Raw genomic sequence first — 11,135 nt, 5'->3', positions numbered from 1 at the left:
GAATCGGAACCAACTCAGGGCTGACCCTCTAGCTTGTTTTCAGAGCCAGTAAATTGCACGGAAGGAGATTGCCCATCCTTCTCCCATGGAGCAGCTGGCGGCTTCGAACTGCATACCTTAGGGATTGAAGCATAGCTTTTTGCCATTAGGCCACTGGATATTATAGTTAATGTTAGATGGATCTTAGCTGAAAGCAAAGAACACCAGAGAAATGTCTGTCTGTGTTTCATTGGCTATGCAAAGGCATTTGACAGTGTGGATCACAACAAGCTGTGGCTGACTCTGAGAAGAATAGGAATTCCAGAACACTTGATTGTGCTTGTGTGAAACCTGCACTTAGACCAGGAAGCAATCATCAGAACAGAACAGGAAATGCTGCATGATTCACAATCAGGAAGGGTGTTTGCCAGGGATGTGCCCTATCTTCACACATTTTCAAACTATATGCAGAGCAGATCATGTGGGAGGCTGGGGTCCATGAGGAGAAATGTGGAATGAGGATTGGAGGAAGACTCATTAACAACCTGAGTTATGCAGATGACACGACTTGCTTGCTGAAACTAAGGAGGACCTGAAGTGCTTGCTACAGAAGGTCAAGGACTGTAGTCTTCAATATGTATTAAAGTTCAGCATCAAGAAAATAAAGATTCTCACTACTGGGCAGATTGGCAGTATCATGATAAATGGTGAAAAGATTAATATCGTTAACAGTTTCAGTTTGCTTGGCTCCACCATCAACACTCTTGTTACCAGCAGTCTGGAAATTAATAGATGAACTACACTGAGAAAGTCTGCTGTCAAGGACCTCTCCAGAGAACTGAAGAGCAACAATGTCAGTCTGGAGAATAAGGAGCACCTTATCCAGGCCATAGTCTTCACAATTACTTGCAAAGTGTTAGAAAACTGAACAATTACTAGGGGTGATAGAAAGAGAATGTATTCCTTTGAGCTGTGGTGCTGCTAGATGTCTGGGAAAACAAATAGGTTCATCCTAGAGAGGATGAAACCAGGCTACTTCTTAGAGGCAAGAATTCTGAGTCTTCGTCTGACATATTTGGGCATGTTTCAAGGAGGAACCAGTCCTTGGAGAGGGACATCATGCTTGGGAGGCTGGAGGGATAGCATGAGAAAGGAAGACCCTCAATGAGATGGATTGACTCAGTGTCTGGGATAATGGGAGTAGATGTGTCAGAGACAACAAAATTGGCTCAAGATAGAACAGGGTCCAGAACTGTCCATAGATTTGCTATGTATGGGTCACATACCAAAACCAACAATCACTTAAAGTGGATGAATGGAAAACAATATGGAATGAATGGATGACCAAAGGTCAACAATGATTCATCGAAAATGCAACATGCTTGGTAAACAGCCAGCCAAATCATAATTTTTAAAAAAAGAAAATTCTCTAAAGAATTCCTCAAGCTGCTATAATTCATACAATAAGGAAAGTCTGAAAAGAATGAAGGAACATAAAGAAAAATAAAATAATTGTTTTATAACAGTAAGAGGTTTTCTAAGTGTGAATATATAATTGTTTTTGTTGTTGTTTACCATAGAGTCAGTACCAACCCATAGCTGACCCTCCAGCGGGTTTTCAGAAGGAGTTAATTGCACAGGAGGAGATTTCCCATCCTTCTCCCGTGGAGCAGCTGGTGGCCTCAAACTGCGTGCCACTGGGATTTCAGCACGGCCACTTGCCAGTAGGCCACCGGAGCTCCCTACATTTGAAGTAATCCTCCCAAAACCAAATCCACTTCTTTGGAGTCAGTTCGGACTCACAGCTACCCTTCGCAGGATTACTAAGGATGTAAAAACTTTCCGAGAGGAGACTGCCCATATTTCTCTGCAGAGAGGCTGGTGGATTTGAATTACTGACCTTTTGGTTAGCACTCTGAGACATAATGCAGAATACCATAATATACCCAAAATACATGAAACACAATTAGAAAGGATTATAAAGATAAATAGGGGGGGAAAAAAACTACAGTCTCAAGGGAAGAGTTTTGACATATTTTCATCTGTAACAGATTAATCAAGCAAACTACAGTGCAAAACAGACATATGGCATGAATGTAGTCAATTTCTTGGCAATTTTTATCTACTGGACACATGAAACACTGCATTTAATAATTAAGATAGACACACTCTTTCCATGCACACATGGAAGATGTGTGCACATATTAATACACTGTGTGATTATCAACCAATTTAAAATCGTTTGAATCTTAAAGACCACTACATTATTGTTGTTGTTGTGTACAGTACAGTTGGAACAGACTCATAGCTGACCCTCTGGAGAGAGGGGTGTTTCAGAGGCAGTTAACTGAACAGAAGGAGATTGCCCATCCTTCTCCTGCAGAGCAGTTGGAGGCCTCGAACCATGAGCCTTTGGGATGGCAGCACAGCTTCTTGCCACTAGGCCACCAGAGCTCCCTGCTATATAATTAAGCTTAAAATTTATAATGAACGGTAATCAAGGAAAAGGAAAAGAGGCATGTGTTTACTTTTTAATAAAGGCCAGAATGAGATCACTCTAAAAATGAACACTGTCTAGACCTGATTTAGAACTAAAAGATAACTGAGATAGGGACATGTATGTAATAAATGCTAACAATAAATAATAAGGTCAAATATTAATACATTGAGCATCCAAATTAAGAAGCTAGAGAGGGAAGAGCAAAATTAATCAGAGAAATAGAAGAAGGAAATAATTTGTTAACAGATAAAATATTAACTAACTGAGGGAAAAAAGACTAAAATAAGCCAAATCTGTAATCGCAGAGTTGATGCTGACTCTTAGAGACCTTATAGGACAGGATAGAACTGTACATAGAGTTTCAAAGGCTATAAATCTTTGTGGAAGCAGCCTGCCACATTGTTATCTTGCTGAGTGGCTGATGGGTATATATCTCAAATTTTTAGAGCGTAAACATGTAAATATTTTAACCACTGTGTCACCAAGATCCCTAAAGGAATGATTAAAAGGACAGATAAGCCAAAATGTGTTTTGTTGAAAATAAGCAATTCACTTGATAATCTATAACAAGAAAATGAGAGGGGAAACTAGGAATATTGGGAATTAAAACAGCAACTAAATAGAAGCTACAAGGATTTTTTTAAAATTATCATTAATCAATACAAAGAAAAATGGCTTGTGAAAAAAATGTTAAAATTTCAGCATCTTAAAAAGAAAACTCAAAAATCTATAAAACACTAAAGAAAATTAAATTCACAGTTTAAAACTTTCCTTCAGAAAGTCTAGACCCAGATGTTTACTAGTAAACCCTATCAACATTCAAGAAACATAATTTCAATTTTATACAAACTCTTCCAGACGTTAGAAAAAGGCAGGAACACTTTGTAGTTTATTTTATGGGCTAAAGTAAACTTGAACTCAAAACTTGGAAAGGAAAGTATAGGAAAGAGTCCATTAACTCATGAACAAATATGGGGTGGGGGGAACCTAACCACAAAATTCAACAGTGCCAATTCAGATTTATGTGAGCAGTAAAATTGGTTTCATGTTAAGAAAATAATAAAATGTATTTTATTAGAAGATAAATGGAAAATAATCACATATCCATATGGATAGGTGCAGAATCACAATTTCTGAATGAAATATGAAATTGAACACCCAATCACAGAGAAGAAAGGAGGGAAGAAGAAAGGGGGAAAAGGATCAAACTCCTACCAAACTCAAAACAGAAGGGAACTTCCTAAAATTGACAAAGAGCATCTTCAAAAACAGGAGAATAAGCACCATGCTTGCTGATACAATATTGATGGCATTTGCATTCATTAAGAAGGAACAAGACTGAGGTTCACACTATTAACACTTCTATTCCAAATTATCCAGGAAGTCTTAGCTACCAGAGGAAGTCACAAAGGAGTAAAGATTGTAAGGATTCTGAAATATAAAGAAAATTTCTATTAATTTACATTCTTTATTTGAAGATAAACTTTGAGTGCTAACACATGTGCTTAGAAAGATTACTCAAAAGTAACACAGCAGATACAACTGTCTTTCTATATACAACCAACAAACAGAAAATTAATTATTCACAAGTTGTTTTTAGAACAATAAAAATACAAAACTCCTTGGATTAAAGGATGTGCAGTGCCTTTATGAAGAAGAGTATAAAACTCTATGTACAATATTAATGGAGACTCAAATAGCAAGGCAAAGAAGAGGATGTGAGAGGTGAGGAGGACAGTATGTGCTGCATTGCTAACCAAAAGATCAATGGTTCAAATCTACCAATTGCTCCATAGGAGAAAGGTAGACAGACTCTTCCTTCAGAGATTTACAGCCTTAGGGTACCTAAGGGGGTACTTATGAGTTGAAATTGACTCAGTCATATTACGTATGAGCTGTGCTGGCTTTAGTGGCCAGTCAGTTCATTATCTAATGGAATGGAGCTCCACCGACTGGCTCAACCATTCTCCCTATATTGTTGAGACAGAGAATGTTTAATAGTTGTTGTTGTTGTTGTTGTTGTGTGCCGTCGAGTCGCTTGCGACTCATAGTGACCCTATGTACAACAGCTCTAAACTCTGCTCTATCCTGTGCCAATCACACTGTCTCTGACACACTCATCCCTATTGCCCCAGTCACCGAATCAATTCATCTCCCAGAGGGCCTTCCCCTCCTATGCCTGCCCTCCATCCTCCCAAACATGATGTCTTTCTCCAAGGACCAGTCTCTCCTTACAACATGACCAAAGTATGTCAGACAAAGCCCCAGAATCCTTGCCTCCAAGGAGCAGCCCACTTTAACCCTCTCCAGGATGAATCTGTTTGTTCTCTTAGCAATCCATGAGACCTTCAGCACTCTTTTCCAACACCAAAGCTCAAAAGCATCAATTCTCCTTCTATCCTCCTTGGTCATTGTCCAGCTCTCTGATGCATAACAAGTGATTGCAAAAACCATGGCCTGTACCAGACGCACCTTTGTCTCCAGAGATACACCGTTGTTCTTGAGTACTTTAGAGAGGTCCCTAACAGCAGACTTTCCCATGGCAATACATCTTTTAATTTCCTGTCTGCTGGTGCCAAGAGTGTTGATTGTGGAGCCAAGCAAACTAAAGTTGTGAACAATCTCAATCTCCTCACCATTCATCCTGATGCTGCCAATTTGTCAATTGGTCCAGTGGTGAGAATCTTTGTCTTCTTGACATTGAGCCTCAATCCATACAGAAAGCTGCAGTCCCTGACCCTCAGCAGCAAGCTCTTCAGGTTCTCCTCAGTTTCAGCAAGCAGGGTTGTGTCATCTGCGTAACACAGATTGTTGATGGATCTTTATGGATCTTCCACCAATCCTGATGCCACATTTCTCCTCATAGAGCCCAGCCTCCCAGATGATCTGTTCTGCATACAGGTTGAAAAGGTATGGAGACAGGACACATCCCTGTCGTACACCCTTCCCAATTTTGAACCATGCAGTATTCTAATAGTACATTTGATAATTAAATAATAACTTTGAACTAAAGTCCTGAAGCTAATACAAATAATAGGATAGATATTTATATGTTCTTTTGGGGAAAATGCTGTAAAACATTATGACTTTGCCAATTTGGCATATTGCCACAGTAATTGAAGTGTGCTGGCAACCTGAAGGCATGTGGTTCAAATCCACAAACTTCTCTGAGAGAGAAAGAAGGACAATCTCCTCCAGTGCAATTTACTACCTCTGACCCCCACTGGAGAGTGAGCTATGTCTCAATTCCAACGTGACAATATCTAACAATAACAACAATATATAAAAAATTATGGTGGTTTAGTGTTAAGGAGTTAAGCAGTTTGAATACACAACCTGTTCCATGGAATGGAGCTCTCTTGTATGATTTACACCCTCTGCAAAACTGCCAGAGGTCAGTTATTACTTGATTCCACCTTAATTGTACATAACAGCATATATTTTTGTATTTATGAGTGCATATAAAAAAATCTTGATATATAAGTAACAAAACTTTCTCTGTGACCATGTCTTTATAGTATAACTATAAAAATACAAGCAACTTATTTCCTACTTTGTATTTTTTGTTATATAATTTTTTGCAATGGATAAGTTTTGCTTTCTGATCAGAAAATATAAAAGAACTGTTTAAAACTGCATAATAAAAATTGTTATATGATGAGAGAAATACTGATTTTTTTACAACAGCATTATTTAACTTCACATGCTTTTTTGCTTTAAAATTGTTTTCTGTTTTTTCATGCACACACATGTGGTGTTGGTGTTGTTGTTGTTGTTGCTGTTAAGTACTATTGAGTCAACTCTACGCACAATCGATCTGAACCCTGTCCTATCCTGAGCCTACTCCCAACACCTACTCCTATTACCCCAGTCACTGTGTCAATCCATCTTATCCATGGTCTTTCTCTCCTATGCTGGCCCTCCAGCCTTTCAAGTATAATGTCCTTCTCCAAGGACTGGTCTTTCTTAGCAATATGCTATGTAAGACTTTCAAAATCCTTACCTCCAAGGAGCAACTTGGTTTCACCCACTCTAGGAAAGACCTGTTTGTTCTCTTGGTGGCCCTTGGTATGCTCAACATCCTCCTCCTCCAGAACTACAATTCAAAAACATTGATTCTTCTGTCATCCAGCTCCCTGATGCATAGTAAGTAATTGCAAAGATCATGGCACAAAAATGCTAGCATGAAGACTAAAAAACAAAACATTCTCTTTGTTATCCCCCAACCATTGTGCTTGATACTGTTGCTGTTGTTTAGTCTCATCAAGTCAACTATGACTCTTAACAACCATATGAACAACAGACCAAAACCTTTCCTGTCCTTTGTCATCCTCACAGTCACCACTAATGTACCATTGTTGTAATCACTATGTCAAATCTATCTCACTGACACACCAATTTTCCCACAATATCTCTTCCCAAGGACTAGCCCCTCCTGGCAACGTGCTCAGAGTACATGATGAGATGATATTTCACCATCCTTGCCTTTAAGGAACAACCTGATTGAACTTGTTCCAAGACAGATTTCTTTGTTATTTTGTTGGTTTATGAGATAATCAATACACTTTGAGAACATCATAATCCAAAGGCATTAATTGTTTTTGAGTGTTTTTTAATTCATTGTCTATCTTTCAAATTGGAAGGAGGAGTGGCATCCACTTCCATAATAGCTTGCCTCCGGAAAATCTATGAACCTGGAGAGAGGATGAAAGGCACCCAAGAGTCGAGGACTCTCCTTCATAGGGTCGCTATGAGTTGCCTGCGACTCGACGGCACTTAACAACAACAACATCTTTCAAAAGCATATGAAGGAAAAAAGGGGGAAGCGTATGAAGCAATTGAAAATACCATGGCTTAGGTCAGGGACGCCTTAATCTTTAAAGTGATACCCCTGCTCTTTATTACTTTAAAGGACTCTTTGACAGAGATTTTTCCAATGCATCATGTCTTTTGATTTCTTGATTGATGCTCCCATGGGTGTTTATTATTGATCCAAGTGAAATGAAATTATTGACAACTTTAATCTTTTTTCCACCTATGATGATGTTACTTATTGGTCTTGTGGTGAGACTTTTTGGGTTTTTTAATTCCTTAATGTTGAGGTATATTTCATACTGAAGGCTGTAGTCACTTTTCAGTAATTGTTTCAAATCTCTTCAAATATGGCATAAAAATATGGGCCCCTGATAAGAAAGACTTGCCTTAAAATTCAAATTTGACCATTTACTGCTCTGTGTCCTTTGCAGATCATTAATGTCATTGAAATTCTTAAGAAAGTGTATCTTCCTTTTATTTCATGAAAGTTGGTTTTATAAATTTTTTACTTTAAATGCAGTCTAGAAAATGTTCTTTTTGAAGTCTAACGAATCACAAGTGTTTGGAGACCCTTTACATAATCACATTAAATATATTTCATATCCAAAGGAATCCTGAGCTCTTGTAAGAAAACTTGTTGGTAACATATATTATCCTTAAGTAATAAACTGCCTCCTCTGAGACTGAAAACTTACTACTTAAATGCTTAGAAGAAGAAAAAGAGGGATAAGAAAGAAAATCCTATGATGTCTTCCAAACTCCTGGCTTGAACCCCAATTAATCACTGATAACTCTAACATTTCTATCGCCAGTTCTGAGCACGTCTCTTAAGTCCAGACACATATACTGACTGTCTTATCAATGTTCTCACATTTTGTCTAATGTTATGGTTTGGGTTGGGTTGGGTTTTTTAATTAATTTTTATATTGATTTGCATACAAAAGGCATATACATTGTGTTTTGTTTATATACATTGTGTTTCACACATCCCTTTATTGTTTAATATTTTTGATGCTAACTGCCAACCAATCAGCCTCAGAATCAACATACAAAGGAACAAAACTCTGTCCCATTCTTCATGATTAAGTAAACACCAGAATATTGAAATCTATAGGCTTTTCACTTTTGGAACTCAATTACCAGACATTTATTTCTAGTCTAATGTAGTCTGAAAGCTCCACAGCCTCCACCAACAGATGGGTAATTGTGCATGAGGTACATTGGCTGGGAATTGAACCCAGGAAAGCAAGAATTCTACCACTGAATCTTTGCCTAAGGTTGTTGTGGTGAATTCCAGCTCATAGTGACCCTTTATAACAGAGAAAAACTGCCCAATGAAGGGGTTTTTTTTTATGTCATAATCTTTATAGTGAGGAGCTCAGGTAGCTTTGCAATGCGTTGTGTTGCCAGCCCACAATCAAGAAGTCTGAGTCTGCCAGTTGCTCCACAGGAAAAAGATGGGCAATCTCCTCCCATGCAATTTACAGCCTTTGAAAACTTGCTAGAGGGTCATCTGTGAGTCAACTCCAGTTGGACAGCACACAACACCAACAGCAGTTTTACATGAATAGATAAAAAGTGTTTGTTTCCATAGAGCAACATGGTAGGTTAAAACCATAGACTCTTCATATTGTTGTTGTTGTTAAGTGCCGTCAAGTCGCAGGCGACTCATAGCGACCCTATGAAGGAGAGTCCTTGACGCTTGGGTGCCTTTCATCCTCTCTCCAGGTTCATAGGGTTTTCGGAGGCAAGCTATTATGGAAGTGGATGCCACTCCTCCTTCCAAGACTCTTCATATAGTAATCAAATATTTAACTACTGTGCCACCAGGGCTCCTTCTTTGAACAACATCTCTCTCTCATTGCCTATAAGTCATGATCTACTCCTTGCTAACACTTTCGCAGGTTTTACTGTCTTTCTCCCTCAGAGCTGCTGGTGGATTCAAACCACCAGACAGAGAGTTATGGTCTTTGGGTTAACAGCACAATGCCCTTCAGACTATGTATTGGTACTAAGGAGTTACGGGCACAAATAGTTAAGCACTCAATTAAACACTAGCCAAAAATGTTGGTAGTTCATACTCACCTAACGGTTCATTGGAAGACAATACTGCCAATCTACTTCTTAGAACTCCTATAAAGTAGTGAGCCTGAGCTGAGCAGGAAGGCGGGGCTACGCAGGGCACCTTGACAGGTGGTAGTGGCAGATGGTGCTGATCAAGGAATTTCATGTGGCTTTGCCATGTTCTGTTCAGTAGTATCAGGTTGTGCAGCCTTACTCTGTTTCTGAAGCTAGTAAGAATGAAACTGGTGGTAGAGAAGGAATTGAAGTCTTGAAGAATGAGCCTTATGAAAAAATATGGAGAGAAAAGGCAATATACACACAAAATTTATCACCTAAAGAGTAAAGTTCCAGGCATTTGTGCAGATGATTGCTCCAGAGGGCACCCTGGTGTTTCATAAGAAAGCCTGGAACGTGTACCCTACCGTAGATCGATTGTAACTAATGAATATATGAAAGATGATTTCTCAGTCTTACCCCAACCCTGCTATCAGTTCCATTTTAGAGCAGTGGCACCATGCAATATTTGTCTTTTTGCTGGGCTAAGACTGAGAAAAACTGGATAAATTGTGTATACTGCACTGAAACAGATGAGGGGGAGAATAATTTAAAAGCAATGTATGATAGAGTATTATGGTTATCACAAGAGTCCGCAATTAAGGTTGCATAATGGAACGTACTTGGGGCAGTGGGAGGGGTGCTGTGGGGGGATTGTGTACCAGGGATGGAGTGTTTCATTTACTTTTCAAAGAGAGGAGCAAACTGGGGGGGGAGGGCTAGGTGAAGAGAGAAGTGCTGTAATGAACGAATGGAAATCCAAAATCTGTGTAAATGTTCATTAAAATTATTTTTTAAAGTTATTAAAATAAAATTTTTAAAAAAATACAGTTTCTTCACTAAAATTGAAACCTGACATGAACTGGACTTGAGAACATTAGAAAACGTACATGGTTTAGATCCTAACACATGGAAAATGGTTGAAACTGTCCACATAGATACTGCAGATCGAAGTCAAGGTGAACCAGCAGACTACAAAGCTGATGAAGACCCAGCGTTATTCCAGTCGGTTGAGACAAAGAGAGGCCCTTTGGGACCCAACTAGAAGAAAGAGCTGGCCAACAACCCAGACGGCCCTCAAATGTGTGCCTATAAGCAGGTGACCATCAAAGTCAAGGGGTGGGGGCTGCAGAGCAAAGTGGAAAACTTCATTCAAAAGCAAGAAAAAAAGGATATTTATAAACTTTCACTGCCAGGTGTTTTTTTGTTGTTGTTGTTTGATTGACCTGACAATGGAAGATAAATCATAGAGAGAACTAGAGACAATGCATACAAAGGTTTCCATTTGAGACATGTTGGCTGCTGATATCTAGATGTGTCCCCTGTAGAGTCAGAGACAATATCAAACTGTTTACATAATCAAGGTCAAGTGAGGGGAACAAGTGCAACCAATGACAAGTGAAGAAGAATCTGACCAATAGCTTGCACTGTTGCCATTTTCCGACTGTGTGCTTGACCCCTACACAGTGGTCAGCCACCAGTGTATATATGTATGTGTCTGTCTGTAGCTGTATATAAAAGTCATGTAGAGCTACAGAGATAGGGTCACACACACTGTATATAGCTATACATACAAACACACTGAAGAGATTAGAATACTCTTCAAAGTACTGTACTTAACTTCTGCAAGAATGTAAAAGAAAAATTTTTTCAGTATCACCTTGGAACAGATGTTAATAACCATTAATAACCATCAAGAGTCATACTCTTAATGGAACAAAGT

At 38.8% G+C, this 11,135-nt stretch overlaps 1 pseudogene; it reads left to right on the top strand.

Annotated features, from left to right (window-relative positions):
* The first annotated feature begins 9,500 nt into the window (after positions 1-9,500).
* On the top strand, positions 9,501-10,814 carry LOC102858230 (annotated as a pseudogene).
* The last annotated feature ends 321 nt before the right edge of the window (positions 10,815-11,135 follow it).

The sequence above is a fragment of the Elephantulus edwardii genome, unplaced genomic scaffold (genome assembly GCF_000299155.1).
Source record: "Elephantulus edwardii isolate Elephantulus edwardi_28Jun2011 unplaced genomic scaffold, EleEdw1.0 scaffold00090, whole genome shotgun sequence".
Lineage (NCBI taxonomy): Eukaryota > Metazoa > Chordata > Mammalia > Macroscelidea > Macroscelididae > Elephantulus > Elephantulus edwardii.
This window is presented reverse-complemented; position numbering and strand designations above follow the sequence as displayed.